Here is a 16,091-nt window from a genome sequence, read left to right as displayed (position 1 = left end):
CCTCACAGCATTTACTGGCCATCTGAAAAGAGCTATTTCAGTAGGTTGTAGTCAGCTTAGAAGCTGGTGTAAAGAAAGACAGTTGTATTACTTTTGCTTTTAGGGGGAAAATTGCAAAACTAATTTGTGAAAAGTAAGTTAATGTTGAAACAAAGCAGAGCAAAAGAAAACAAAAGAAATCCCTAAGCCCTCTACTCCATAATGTATCTGAAGAAGTGTGCATGCACACGAAAGCTCATACCAAGAACTAACTTAGTTGGTCTTTAAGGTGCTACTGGAAGGATTTTTTTTATTTTGTTTTGACTATGGCAGACCAACACGGCTACCTATCTGTATCCATAATGTATATTTATACAGGGTCTTTATTTGAGATCTGGCTCTGTAAGCAAGCGAGCCTGGGAGCTGGGCTTTTTCCCTTGCAGTGCTACAGCTCTGAAACACAAGGGTGTATTGAATGTAGCACAAAGATAGTCACCTAGCCATATACTTATTCAACTGGGGAAATGTTTTGCTCCAGAGGAGTGTTGTGCAAGAGAATTCATAAGCAGGTAGCTGGTAACTTTGTTGCACAGTAGATTGCACAATCTGTTTCCTTTGTCACACAACATTGCAACTAGTGGTGGGCTGGGCTGGAAAGTCTTGAATTCAAATCTTTCATCAGTCACAAATTAAGCTAGCTCACATTATCATAGCTAATAAAAAACATTTTCACTCCATGTTTCCATTACAAATGGGCTAAAAGTGGCTTTACAACTGGCATGCCATTCTCCCCAAATCTGTCTTGCAGATACCCCTACCATGGGGATAATGCTAAGTCAGCTACCTTACAGATCCATTGTAAGGATTACTGAGAGGCTGTCTGTGAAGTGCTTTGAACACTATCATGGATGGAGTCCCAACATCTTGAGTATCTTTATCTCTCTCTTATTTTTAAAAACCTCATGGCTGAATAGATATGATCAATTGTAATTTTCTTTTTTAAACCGGGTGAAAGTTGCTTGATAGAAACATGTGGTATACACAGGCTCTTTACTCCATTGACATCCCTAGTCAAAGAAGGATGAGTGTGTGAACATCAGACAAAAAATAGTGGTTTGTTTATGTGTGTGTGTACACTGCATGTGTGGGAAGCCACTACCTCTCCAAATGTTGATAGACTGCAACTTCTATCATCTCTTACCATTGAGCTGGAGTCGAACAACATCTGGAAGGTACTAGGTCCCTTTCCCCTGGTGTACCACTGTGGTCAGTTATGGCTCTGTCATATCATCCTAGCCTACTTCACAGGGCTGTTGTGAGGATAAAATGGGTTGGGGCTGGAAGAACCATGCATGCTTCTAGGAATGGTGAGATATCAATACAAAATATAAATGCTAAACTCTCTGACCTGGTTTGCACAGAACGTTAACCATGGTTTAGTGTTATGATGATCTGCAGCAAACCTTGATCTTGCGGCCTTCTCCCTTCAACCTGCCTTCTCCCTTCAACCTGTGAGGAGGAGATTGAAAGCTTCCTCTTTCATTTTAGATTAACCACAGTTTAGCATTACATCCAAACCCTAAAGCGTGATAAATGGTGGTTGTGATTTGTTGAGAAACAACCCAGCATCTCAAACTATGGTTTGTAGTCTGCTTGTTTCTCTGCAACCATAGTTAACGTTAACCACAGTTTGTCAGGTTTGGATGACTCTGCAACCCCTGTGAGCAAATATGACTCCTGTTAATGTCCATCTTCAGCCTTAGTTTATATTTTATCCATTTATTAAATTTGTATACTGCTCTTCATACAAAGATCTCAAGGCGGTTCACAGCATAAAAATGCAAGATAAAAACAGAAAACCTGAACTTGCTGAAACTTCCTCTCTTTCCATCAGGGTCCAGTTCATCTGGCTTTCATATCACTCCCATCTTCTTCTTCTTTTGTTTTCAAGTGGGAATGAGGGGTGTGTGTGTGTGTGTATACAGTTACATGGGGGATTGTTTAAAAGAGATTTGCCCCCATCCCATCCCACATGACCAGCCTCAGCTGCAGCTCCCTTCTTCTTAATCTGGAGATAAGTGCGATTATCCAGGGAAGGGCTGTTCTGAGGTTTTGTAACTGTGACAGGGGAGCTTTCGAGCTGCACTTTGCCGGCAGAGCGGAGCTTAAAGCCGGGGAATGAGATTCCAGGCATGGCTTTGCATCTCGTTGCCTGCCGGGAACATGAGCACAGGGCAAAGATGGGAGTGGGGATGGGAGCTTTATTTGGACTTTGCTTATGAGGTGGAAAAAAGGAAGCAGGCGGGAAAGGCTGGGGGGACGGGGGACGATGACAACAACAACAACACACACACACACACACACACACACACACACACACACACAGACCCGCTTGCCTAGCTTTGCAGTGAAGAGACACACAGATGGTGTGCCCAGCCATCAGCATTCCTTTGGGACTGGGCCCAATGCTGTGTGGAAGTCGTTTTGTTGTGCTTATTTTTCAACGATGCTCTGTTGGGTTCCTGGGTGATTTGCCGCTGGGCTGCTTTTTGTTTTTTGCAGTGGTCTTCTTTGATTCTACACACACACACACACACACACACACAGAGAGAGAGAGAGAGAGAGAGAGAGAGAGAGAGAGAGAGAGAGATTTCTTCTATATCCCATCCTTCTTCCCAGACAAGGAGTGGCATCACAGCAAACCCTGCCTCATAGCAATCTTCACAACTGGTTGGGCATTGGAGCAATCCTTTGTTTTGGCTGGAGGGGAGGTTGTAGTCTCCACCTGCCCCTCCAAACACTGAGGTATCCCGTTAAAGCAAGGGTCAGCAAACTTTTTCAGCAGGGGGCCAGTCCACTGTCCCTCAGACCTTGTGAGTGGCTGGACTATATTTTTTTTGGGGGGGGGGGGAATGAATGAATTCCTATGCCCCACAAATAACCCAGAGATGCATTTGAAATAAAAGGACACATTCTACTCATGTAAAAACACGCTGATTCCCTGACCTTCCGTGGGCCAGATTTAGAAGGCGATTGGGCCGGATCCGGCCCCCGGGTCTTAGTTTGCCTACCCATGCCCATTTAATCATAACAGATTTCACCGTTTCATCCTGCGTATTCCATTTCAGCAGCAAGTTATACATCTTTGACCTAAAACTAAAATTTTGTCAAAGATGTATAACTTGCTGCTAAAATGGAATACGCAGGATGAAATGGTGAAGTCTGTTATGATTAAATGGGCACAGGATGTTGGACATAATATTATGTTTGTTGACTGGGAACAGTTATGGACCACTGGTTTGAAATTTACGGCATGTAATGCCTTAAGAGAGAATATTATGAAATGATGTATAGGTGGTACATGACCCCAGTCAAGCTTGCAAAAATCTATCATTTGCCCGATAATAAATGTTGGAAATGTAAAGAAACCCATGCATTAAAAGGATCCGGGGGGAGTGGCCATGCCCATGTGCCCTGGCGGGGCCAGGGCCAAAGGCACTCCCCCAGACGGCAATCCCTGCTGGGGTCACCCTATTGGATATAAGTCTTAGGAACCCCCACCTGGATTGACCACACACCACTTCCGGTGGGCAGGCTGGAAGTATTTAGATTGCCCCATGACCAAGCCAAACCTTTCATCTGCATTCAATAACGTTGTGGCCTGTTTTGACTCACGAGAGCTGGTGCAGCAACTTAGTTGAAGGTGGACCCTCAGGCTTTGCCTCACATGCAAGCCAGCTAGCATCTTTAGAATCTTGAAATGCTTGGGACCTGGAGACCCTCAGGAGATGCTTCTCCCCCTACATGCTTCGATCATCACCTGAACCACAGTGGTTGTTGTTGTTTAGTCGTGTCCGACTCTTCGTGACCCCATGGACCAGAGCACGCCAGGCCCTCCTGTCTTCCACTGCCTCCCGCAGTTTGGTCAGACTCATGTTTGTAGCTTTGAGAACACTGTCCAACCATCTCGTCCTCTGTTGTCCCCTTCTCCTTGTGCCCTCAATCTTTCCCAACATCAGGGTCTTGAACTGCAGTGGAGGGTTTCCATTAAGGTGAATGGGGTGCCACTCCACTAACCACAGTCTGCCTTCAGCCAGCCCCACCTGCCTCCCTTCTTACATACAAGTTATGCATTAATTTATCGTTAAATGACTATAATGCCCTTCCTCCCAAAGGAGTCCTGGGCAGCAAACACCAAAATGTAAAAGCAATACAATTAAAAACAAAACAAAACAGTTGTTTTAAAGAACAGGAAACCTCTAAAAAACTTGCCTTCATATGAGTGGTGCATTCTTAGAATCATAGAGTTGGAAGGGACCACAAGGGTGATCTAGTCCAACCCCCTGCAAGGCAGGAATCTATTGCCCAAGGTGAGGCTCGAATCCACAACCCTGGGATTAAGAGTCTCATGCTCTACTGACTGAGCTATCCCAGTATTAAAAGCAAAATGGTATTGAAACTGTTGGTTGCATCCAACTGTGTTTTAGATGGAGTAGACTCATTGAAATTAATGGACGTGACTAATTTAGGAATATGGGAAGCTGCCTTATCGTGGGACAGGCTATTGATTCATCTACACTGACTGGCAGCAGCTCTCTAGGGTTTCCACCAGGGGTCTCCTTCAGCCTTTCCTAGAGATGTCATGTATTGAACCTGGGACCTTCTGTGTGGCGTAGTGGTTAAGAGCTGTAGACTCGTAATCTGGTGAACCAGGTTTGCTTCCCCGCTCCTCCACATGCAGCTGCTAGGTGACCTTGGGCTAGTGACACTTCTCTGAAGTCTCTCAGCCCCACTCACCTCACAGAGTGTTTGTTGTGGGGGAGGAAGGGAAAGGAGAATGTTAGCCACTTCAAGACTCCTTCGGGTAGTGATAAAGTGGGATATCAAATCCAAACTACTCCCCTCCTCCTCCTCCTCCTCCTCCTCCTCCTCCTCCTCCTCCTCCTCCTTCTTCTTCTTCTTCTTCTTCTTCTTCTTCTTCTTCTTCTTCTTCTTCTTCACACTGAGCTATGGCCCTTGCATAGGTTCATTAATCTCAGTGCAACTGAGTAATATTTACCCAGGCAGCAACCCCTAACCTGAATGGAAGACTTCACAATTCAGTACTTCATATTTTAGGGTAGAACTAGATGTTGTTACACAGGGTTGCCATTTCCCTCCTCCCCTTTCTTTCCTCTTGTAACATCTCCTACCAATTCAATTCATGACATGATGTCATCGCACGATGCCCTTTCACCTGTCAAGGAGAACCCATAATGGGCATTGTGTTATACTGGACATCAACCAGGAAGAGGAGGGTAGGGAAGAGAACTGGAGAAGCAGGAGCAGCTCTCCATCTTCCAGCCTTGGCCACTAGTGCCACAGATTCACTAGCAGTTGCCTAGTATGTTGGCAAGTTCATGATTAAGAACAGGAGTGGGGGGACTTCGTTCCAGGGGCCACATGCCAGTCGTGGGTGGAGCAACAAATGCACATGTTACCTTCATATAAGTAGATGAGTTTCCTCTCTCTCTCCCTCCTGCAAAGCAGGATCAGTGATGGCAGAGTTTGTCGGGCCAGATAGAGAGGACACGAGGGCCACATTTGCCACTGGTTGCAAAGTTCCCCAGTCCTGATTGGGAACACCCAATATTTCCTTGCAAGTTCATCATTATTAAAGGGCTTTGCATTTGCAAATATAAAGGAAGTTAAGCTGCAGATGGATAGATTTTGTGTGTGTCTTTTCCCTTGCTCAGAGGCAGCTCCAGAGGCTAGAGGAGAGAGCCATTCTATGCTAATCAGCACAAAGCAGCCGCTCTCTGAAAGTGGGGAAAGGGGTCGCTTTCTTTAATTCAAAGCGTATGCTGTCAATTTGAGCTTCACCTTGTAATCTTCCAAGCTGGAATTTGTCCAGCGGATTTGCATCAAGCAACCGATGGGTGGTGGTGGCGGTGGCGGTGGCAGCTTGCCCTTACCCTGCTTTGAAAAGCTGGCAAGCAACACTTCCAAATAGGTGGGCAGCGGATCAGAACTGGCTCTGCTGGCTTCCTCCCTGCTGATTCCTGGACAGAATCCCCTCCCATGGTGCTCTGAATTGGGCAGCAGGTTGCAGTCTCTTTCTCTCTCTTGGTGGATTTCATCTCTGAAGATTTTGCAGAATATTATTATTATTATTATTATTATTATTATTATTATTATTGGATTCCTGCCTGGTTTTACACACACACACACACACACACACACACACACACTGGCTTGCATGTAAGAAAGAAATGAAACCTAAAAACAAAGTAAAACCAACAGCAATTAAAGACAAGCAACCATTTTAAAAGCAGCAGAATCCACAATTAGTCATTTTAAACTCTGGACTTACGGGTCTATTTTTGTCTCGCCCTCCTTTTTAGTTTAAATGGCTACCGGTTGTATCCAACCTTAGTCTTGCTCACTGAAATTAATTAATAAACACAGTTAACTTAGATCTGTTTAAGTGGATCTGCTACCTGGTTAGAGACAGATCAATATTTATTACCTCACTTCAGCAAGACCTGATGTGTTTTGGGGCTCCTGTTGAGTGTTGCCCCAGACATCTGCCCCAAAGTCCTGCCCCAGTGGCACCACTGCACACAATAAAATATTGGGAGGCCAGTGGTTTCATGCTCCTTCCATCTTCTGGTTCAAATTTCTCTTGTTAGCCTTAACCAGCAAACTCATTCATTGCCCAAGTAGTCCATGCAGAAGTTGAGTTTAGTGGGATTGCATAAGAAAATAAGAATTGTGTAGCTGGGTGAAACCAAGCCCCAGGTTGCCCACTGCTATGTCTTCCAAGAACAGCCAGCCAAATGCCCCCAAGAAGCTCTCATAGTCTTGGAGATTGCCATTAGCAGCCCATGAATGCATCTAGCTATACAAGCCTGGGCACTCCTTGGTTACTGTTCCCTTGATGCAGGGCAGATGAATGTGTCAATGGGAGTTTGGAAAGCATTGTTCAAAGGCAACAGAAAAGTTACACTGGTTGTGTTATATCTGTGTTGTTCCATTTAGAATATTTGTTTGATGATGCAGTCATTGTGTGATGAGCAAGCTTATGCTTTAATCTAGAAGTGGGGGATGACAAAATACTGCTTCAAAATCCCACAAGCCCCCTTGATGTAATCAATAAACAGTGGGAGGGCGGAAGAGGTTATGAGATTAACCCCACCCAATGGACTAGAATGTGGTCTAAACCTCCCTTTAAATTCATATCAGCAAAAAGGAAAGAACTCACCCTAAAACTCATTTAAAGATGGTACCTAACACCAAGGAAACTAGCACTAATATGCCCAAGAACCTCACCAAAATGCTGGAAAGGATGCACATTCACAGGCACATACCTCCACGTGTGGTGGGAATGCCCCAAAATCCAACTCTTCTGGACAGCAATCATACAAGAAATATGCAAAATAACAAAACAAGTATTAGAAGTCACCCCGGAACTGGCCCTACTAAACATCTTCCAAGATAATAATGTCCACTCATATCATTAAGCACTCATAATCTACCTACTCTCAGCAGCCAGAAACATCATAGCCAGACACTGGAGAGACTTGTCAGGAGTAAGTCTGAGCCAATGGTATCAAATAGTATGCGAAACAGCCTTATTAGAAAAACTAACCAATAAACTGAAAATGACACAGGGACAAATAGAAGAAGATGGCTTCCTTTTCATACATAGTCCAACAAGATGTTAAAAATCCAACAACAGCATACAAATCAATCTGGCTAACCTGATTAAACACACACACACACACACACCACTCACATACAACAACAAAGCTCACTACAGCCATCCAAAGACAACTAATAACACTCTAGGCTACTACCACCCCATCTTCTCTCACCACCAAGGAAAGACAATGAGCGAATAATAAGAGAACCCATACAAGTACAAGCTGACACATAATCCTACACGTACACTAAGTAAAAGAATAGAAGCATAACCACCTGACCTCACTCCACTCATCATACCCTCTCTTTCCCCCCTTTCCCCCAACCTAATATTGCATATAATACTAATGTCTCACAACAAATGAAACTATATTGTAGAAATCACACAATTTGAAAAAAAGAGACAACACATGTGTTTTTGTTCAATAAGAAATCTCATATATATATATATATATATATATATATATATATATATAGGTAAAGGTAAAGGTACCCCTGCCCGTACGGGCCAGTCTTGACAGACTCTGGGGTTGTGCGCCCATCTCACTCAAGAGGCCAGGGGCCAGCGCTGTCCGGAGACACTTCCGGGTCACGTGGCCAGCGTGACATCGCTGCTCTGGCGAGCCAGAACCGCACACGGAAACGCCGTTTACCTTCCCGCTTGTAAGCGGTCCCTATTTATCTACTTGCACCCGGAGGTGCTTTCGAACTGCTAGGTTGGCAGGCGCTGGGACCGAATGATGGGAGCGCACCCCGCCGCAGGGATTCGAACCGCCGACCTTTCGATCGGCAAGCCCTAGGCACTGAGGCTGAAGAGTCTCCCACTTGTTCCTGCTTTTAGTTCATCTGGTCTCAGGGCCGGCCCTACCATTAGGGTCTTGGGCAGAGGATGCTGGAGGGCGGGGAGTCATGGTCAAGTGATGGAAGACAACCTGCTTTGCACCGCTGAAGCTAGTCAGGTTCCCTCTGCGCTATGATTTCAGCCTCGACCCTACGCACCCCACCTGCAATATGAAGATTACACATAGTATTGGTCTACTGTACAGGACTGAGAAGTGCTCTGAGCACTAGGGATGTGCTATGTAATTCCTTTGTGTGTGTTTTTGCTGTGAGTTGCCCAGGATGTGATGGGTTAATATGTGGCCCCTTTCCCAGCTTCTTCCCTCCATGCTGCTACCGCCACCACCATCACTGTCTCACCTCCTCCTTCCTCTGTATGCAGCAGGCAAGCCTGGGTTCCTGCCCTGAGCTGTGTTGCTAGGGAGCCGCCAGCCTAGGCTGAGCTATGCAAGGGAACAGCCTGGCCTGTCAAAGTGTCTGAGATAAACCATAGGCCAGACTCTCTACAGCTGGGCTCAGGCATGCCTCAGCTCTTGTCTGGGGCCTGGGAATGGCCTGGGTCTGTGAGGTTCAAGGGCAAACTTGCTATTCATTAGTTGGGGGTCCTTGACATTCCCACTCTGTCTCTCTCTCTCTCTGTCTCCTCTTTCCCTTATTGCAGTGTTTGTGTGTTTTCTCTTCCCTCCCCCTCCCCAACTCCTATCCTCCTTTTGATGCATTCCTGGGTGCCACTGCTGAAGCTGCTCCCCCCCTTCTCTGTAACCCCCCCATCCTCTTCCATGCATAGCCCTCCCCAGGAGACAAGGGAGGGATGGAGAACAATTGTCCAAGTGAGCCTATTCAGAGGAGGAGGCCCAGACGGACTTGGCTGTCTACCTCCTTTGCCTGCCTGTGTCCCTTGAAGTTTGCTCTCCGCGCCCCATATTTGTGGCTTCTCATCTGAACCCCCTTCCTGTTTTTGCGAGTGCATCTGCAGGGGAGAGATTAGGGGGCTCAATTGACTTTGGATTTCAGATCATTGATGTCCTTATTATCTTGATATTTGCAGGAAATTGTAATTTGAGATAAGGAAATGTCAGCTGCGTGTTCTCTCCCCCCTCCACCCGTTTCCTCTGTCTGCAAAGAACCCCCCCACCCCACAAAGCACAGGCAAAGTTCTTGCTTAAAGAAAAATGTAAATGATTGCCTTAAGAGGAGCTTCAACTCAGCGCAAGTGAAAGAGCTGGCAAAAATCTTGTGTGTGTACACACACACACACACACACACACACACACACACACAGCTCCAGTAACCACAGGAAAAACATGCTGCGTAGGCAGAACTTTGAAGCTCCCCTACTTTCCCTCTCTGAATGGAATATTTCTTACCTTTTTAGCATCTGAGTCTCCCTGTAATTATCCAAGACAAACAGCATGTGCAATTGGTTTAAAATGATATTTTCCCCCCACCCCAGGCCCCTGGAGCAGAATGGAGGTGTAATTGTGCTAAGGAGTTAGCAGGGGGAGGATATGGCTTTTTTTCCTTTTTTTTGGTCACGTTTTGAGTTGGAGGTCTTCAGCCAGGGAAAGGGTATGAAAAGCCTTGATTTGCATAAATAGCATGTGTCTCTACAAAAGAGAGAGAGGGGTGGGAGCAAGAAGAGAAGAAAGAAAGATATCAGGGGCTTGCAAAATTCAATTGAGACTGGAGAGGGAGGGGGGGCAGAAAGGAGGGTGGAAAAAATTGACAGTGAAAGGGGTTTTGCTAAGTAATACCCTGGCGAGATTAAATTGTCCAGAAAGTTTCTCCCCGTGTGCTGATGAAATGGTTGATGGGGTGAGGCGAAGGAGGAGGGACGGAATCCCTCCTTTCCAAATGGCATGAATAGAAAATTTGGCAAAGGGAAGGAATCCGATTAAGCAGAAAAATCCCTGACATTTTATTTATGATGAATGTGTGTGTTTGTGTGCGTGCACCTTTTGGTCAAAACCTCACACTTCCAGTTTGGTGTGGTGTTGCTCTCCAAGTCCCAACAGAACCACCAGCTTTCTCAGTGGCTGTGTAACAATAACAGCCATTTGACGAACGGGAGCAGAATTTGTTCAGGGCCTCTGAACAGAGGCAATGGGTGAGTTATTGCAGTGATTTACTCCAAAGCAAACGGCAGGTTTATCTGAACACACCCATCCCATCTCAGATAGATTATCCTTGGGCAAAGGTGGAGATTGCACCTGTGTTTTGACACTGTTGCAGGGTGATGACCTTCGGTTGGATAATTGTGGTTTCGGCATCTCCCCAGCCCTAGTCAACCATCATGAAAACATGGAATAAAACACACCCAGCATTCTTATTTTTTGCAAGGGACCTTGGGCTGCCTTTGCGAAAGCAGAAATTAAAAGAGAGCAGGGTCTCCCTATTGAGTCGCTAGTCTCGCCTTCATTTATCCGAGGTGCAAATGTGCAAACTTTGGGATAGCAGATGGCAGAGCCTCTTCTCCCACGGACGGGGTTGGTGCCTGGGTGCCTGGGTGTCTCCTGCCAATTAGTGGCTCCCTCTCTTTGATTTACACAGTAGAGGAACCCCCTCACACTCCTTGCTCGCGAGGCAGAGAAGGAGCAGGTGCTCCTCTCATCAATTTGGCATTGGTTCACTCTGCCGACATCGCTTGAACCCTGGGATGGGAACTCCAGAGCAGCTGCTCCTCTGGCAGGCTGCTGCAGAATCAGCTTTACCTGGTTATCACATCCTGTGCTAAGAGCTGGTGTGCCAGTTTTATCATAGAGGCTGCTTCATTGGGGCAAGTGGGGTGCTGCCCTGTCAACCTCACTTGTGCCCTCAGCCAGCCCCTCACCTTGGCTGCCTTCTTATTTACACCTAGTCCAGGGGTGGCACTGCCTGTCAGCTTCCTCCACCTCAGTCTCAGTGTTGTTCTTGTAGAACTCAGCAGGAAAGAGGGTGGGGACAAGACTAGAATACCTGTCATTGGCTCTCTGGCGCCACCTACTGTTAGCCTCCCTGCCTTCTGCCCTACCATTCTCAACCAGCACCAGCCACCACTGGATTTATGTCTTCTCTCAAGGAACCCTAGGGATTGTAGTGATGAGCATGCTTGGGAATTCTCCCTTGGTTATTTCTAGCCACCCGCTTAGAAACCACAGTAACCTGGAGGCAGGGGGTCTTAAACCAGTTTGTGTCTGTAGTATGTATAAATCTGCCCTTGCATCGATTTGAGCTCCAAGGCAAAACCAGCACAATTCCCCCTCTAGACAGTAGAACGATATGAGTAGCTTATTTTCAAGGACAGAATACTCAGAGCTCACTCAGAGATCCCGTGGCAGCATATGAGGCTTATTTTATCAAAGTACTGGACTGATCTTCTTCACCTGTAAAGCTTCATTGTGAAAAAATGTATACAAAAGGCCAAAAGGGGATCTACAGCTGTCACCTGTATGCTATTATCCATATTCTAACAATTTTAGGAATTGGGAGATCAACAGATGACTTAGGGGATATTGTTGTAAACTCATGTTTATATATACATGTTTATTTCACATGCAGTTTTGGTTGTCTGCTCATAAATCATTTTTGTACAATTTTCATTGGATCTGAGTTCCTTTGACATTGTCTGTCTTCTTTTGCATAACTGGAGACCCTGTCATTTGTTTTGGTTGGGTAGGAATCAAAATTCCTTTTTAATCGGGTCTTTGGAATTTAACTATGGTTTTTTGCATGGGTGGGGTGTTTTAATGTTGGGGGTTTTTTAAATCTGTGTATGTGGTTGCTTTTTGCTTAAAATATTGTAAGTTGCTTTGAGGTGCCATAGCTAAAACAACGACTAATAAAGATAACAATAACAATAATAGCAATAATCTACATTGAAAAATTTGCCATGGCTTAGAGTGATCTGGGCAATTTATTGTGTTGATTTGTGGTTTCAGAAGAGGCTATTTGAACCAAATGAACAACTATTATTTTCTTGTTTTTGTAGATTATTATGATGGGGAATTTCAAGAACTTGGAAAACGTTGATTTTTTGGTCACATTTACTACGGATGAAGGCATGCCTGCTTTTCCTGTTTTACAAGGACCTGATTTTCAAACCATCTTTCTTCAGGATACCCTACACAGCAAGAACTTTCTTAGGACTCTAGGCTTTGAATTTTTGGATTGTCTAATGAGACAGGAGAACTGGGCCAGAAAAGCCCATCTCTGGACATGGAAATGGGACAGTGTTGGGTCTCCATCTTTCTAGGGTCTGCCATGCTTTGCTGATTTGGATCACACATGGAAACCAAGAGCAGCTCTGTACAGCTAGATGCTGAAGGAGGAGGAGGACAACAACCATGGCAAAGAAGCAAATGTTTGAACTTTGAACTTTCTTATCTGTAGTCATTGATGTCATTAAGAGGGATGTGATATCATTGATATGGCTTGTGACTCAATGGAGATAGACAGCTGGGGGACCTGAGCTGATTGTTGGGGGCTGATTTCACCTAGGATCACTTAACCTTTTTGGCACAGGCATCAGAAAATGACCGGGCCAGTAGCTTTTCAAAATTATACCTATTAGAGACATGTATTTTCCACTTTGACTTGTCTACACCATATTGAGTGAGTTCTTGGGTGAAAACTCAGGTGACACATGATGCTATGCAGGCCTGTTAAACATCAGTGTAGCTTCTGAAGTGTGTATTTTTTCACCAAGGAGTTCCTCCATGGCTCCAGATTTCAAGGGAAGATCATTGATTGGGGAAGTTTGCCTGCTGTTCCTGATCTTAACTCAGGAACCTAGGATTCCCTAGGACCTAGGACTGGGTCTCACACCTGTCTGCAAGAGTGCTGCAGTACGCAACATGAATTGCAGCTTCTGGGTCAAGCACAACGGAAGCCCCACGTAGAGAGCATTGCAACTAATCCAGTTTTGATGTTTTGGTTGGGCTCCACAACATGACAACACATGGCAGCAACATTGCAGGTATGCTCTGAAGGTAGAGTCAGGATCTGGTCTGTGCCTAAATGGGTGGCTTCCTGGGAACAATATAGATTCTGTGATGGAAGAAAAGCAGGCTATAAATGTAAGAAATCTAATAGTATTTTATCACAAATTATGCATGTACAAATTCAGTTTGTCTCACATGTGTACATTTCTAAACCTATTTTAGCCTAAAGTATCTGTTTCTAATGCATGGTTGAGGGGGAGGCAAGCCAAGAACAGTCTTTCAGAATTTGGAGAATCCGAAATTTGAAAGATAATTAAGTTCCAATTCTCCACATTAAGTCTGGGAAGCGCGGATCAGTTCTTTTAGCTTCAAAACTGACAAAACAAATTCCTTAGGCATCTCTAGTGCAGAACAGTAGGTTGCTGCAGTTTAATTTTAATGCAAAGGACAATGACAGTGTGGTGTAGCTGTTGGAGTGTTGGATTAGGAATGGGAAGACCAGGGTTCAAGTGACTGTGTGATTTTGGGCCTTTTCATCTGAACCTACCTCACAGTGTTGTTGTGAGGACAATAGGAGGGGAAGTATGCATACCATTCAGTGGGTCTTGATTTTTAGTAGATGGTATAGGGTTGTGTGATAAGTCCCATGTCATTTAATGCCACCTTCTCTATGTGCTCCATTTGACATCTGAGGTGCTGGCTAGCATTGCAGTGGTTTGCTTTGAAAATAACACTTTCCCCCGTATTATATATTGTATTTTATCAATGTTAACTGCCACATGCATAACTGATTAGTTGAGTGGTCATGTGAAAAAGAGAGTGGTGCTCCTGTACCTTTGATAGTTGATTCCAGCAGGTGTGGGTTCTTGTCATGCTCCTATTAAAGGTGCAAGAGCCCATTCCTCCCGCACTGCTCTGGGCTGCCCTAGGTATAAACACACTGATCTTGTATGGCATAGCAGGTAACAACACAATTTCCTTTTTTAAACGGGGCTTACTTCCAGGTAGGTGGGTACAGGATGCACTGGAGACAATGGGAGTGTACTTCTGAGTACACTTGTGTAGGATTGCATTGTGAGCTATGAACCAGAAGGGTCCCCAGGCTTCTGCTATGAACCTTACAGAAGTCACTCACAGTCTCACCCTCTGATCCTGTTTGCAACGTGGGGATGGCATGAGACTTACCTTAGAGCATCCATTTCCAACCTTGTGCCCTCCCAGCTGTGTTGGACTGCAACTCCCATTGGCCCCAGCCAGGGCAGCTGTTGTCTGGTTGGGAGTGATGAGAGTTGTAGACCATAACAACTGGTTGAAGAAGTCTGACATACAGGATGGTTGGACTACAATTCCCATCACCCCTGACCACGGGTCCTGTTAGCTAGGGATGATGGGAGTTGTAGTCCCAAAACAGCTGGAGGGCCGAGGTTGGGGATGCCTGGATTATAGCAAATGTGAAGCATTTCCAACACTCTATAAATGCTGAAGTATGAAATGCTAGAGTTGCAATCCTGTATCCACTTAGCTGGAGGCAATGTGAGTAGATATGTATAGGACTGTGTAGTCATTGGCCAGATCTGCGCTGGGTTGATTTCAAATCTTGTCATTTGGATATGTTTCTCTTTTCCAACATGCTTTTGATGTTTCTGCCATTTAGAGTCTAATTTTGACTTGGTTCCCTATTGGCTATCAATTCTGTGGTTTATTGCTGCCTTGCCCCTTATTGTGATGTGTTTTTATATTTCATTGTTGGGGGGTTGTTGTTGTTTTTTTACATTGTTTATGACTGCCATTAGCACAAAAACAAAACCCAATACCTGTCTGTAATCCAATTGCTTATTATTATTATTATTATTTATTAAAGTTCAATCATTGTGACAATAAATCATTTTGATGGTTTCACAAACAATCTCTCTGCGTGTTTTTGCTGTGGCTGAACAGGCTAGATGCAATGCAGATATTCACATTTTTGATGCCCTTGGTAGCCAGCCATTATATTTGGTTGCCACCCAGTTAGGGTGGTATTTTAGAGAGGAGTCCACTTCCCCTTCAGAATAACCAGGCCTCCTGTCCCCCAACAAAAAGGCTGGCAAAGGCAATTCTTTGTAAACATGCATGCAGGATCAAAATAGCAATAATCTTAATTTTCATATATATGTTTATGCACAGGCATAGCCGGGGGGGGGGGCAGCTGCCCCCTATATCAAGTAAATACATAAAGACACTTAACTGAAAGTAGAAATTGCAGAAATATTTTGACAGATTTTTCTGAGCACTTGGGGGTCAAAAGAAAGCAATTTGAAACAGTTATTGTTGAGACATTTCATTTCGAATCTGCTAGACAGAGCCAGACAGAGAATGATGACAGGTGGCTGTCCTCTTTCCCCCCATAAATCCTGGCTATGCCCATGATCTGAAGAGTCCCCTGTAAAATCACTAAGTTCACTGTCTGGAACATAAGAAGAGTTTGCTGGGCCAGGCCAATGGCCCATCTAGCCCAGCTTCCTGTTCTCACAGTCGCCAACCAGATACCTGTGGGAAACCCACAAACAGGATTCAAGCGCAAGAACTATTTCCCATCCTGTGGCTTCCAGCAACCGGCATTCAGAAGCCTTGCCATCTCCCAATGGTGGAAGCAGAGCATAACCATCACGGCCAGCAGCCATGATCTGA

At 45.0% G+C, this 16,091-nt stretch overlaps 1 long non-coding RNA gene across 2 annotated transcripts in view; it reads left to right on the top strand.

Annotated features, from left to right (window-relative positions):
- LOC307203523 overlaps nucleotides 1–15,289 on the top strand; it is a 101,253-nt gene extending 85,964 nt beyond the window's left edge. For both annotated transcript variants that reach the window (XR_013833222.1, XR_013833223.1), the window contains exon 5: nucleotides 12,470–15,289. This is a non-coding gene — a long non-coding RNA (uncharacterized lncRNA). The remainder of the gene's footprint in view (nucleotides 1–12,469) is intronic.
- Nucleotides 15,290–16,091: the final 802 nt, after the last annotated feature.

The sequence above is a fragment of the Podarcis cretensis genome (genome assembly GCF_951804945.1).
Source record: "Podarcis cretensis genome assembly, chromosome: 14".
NCBI classification, from domain to species: Eukaryota; Metazoa; Chordata; class Lepidosauria; order Squamata; family Lacertidae; genus Podarcis; species Podarcis cretensis.
The sequence above is the reverse complement of the archived record's forward strand: the minus strand, read 5'-3'. Positions and strand labels throughout refer to the sequence as shown.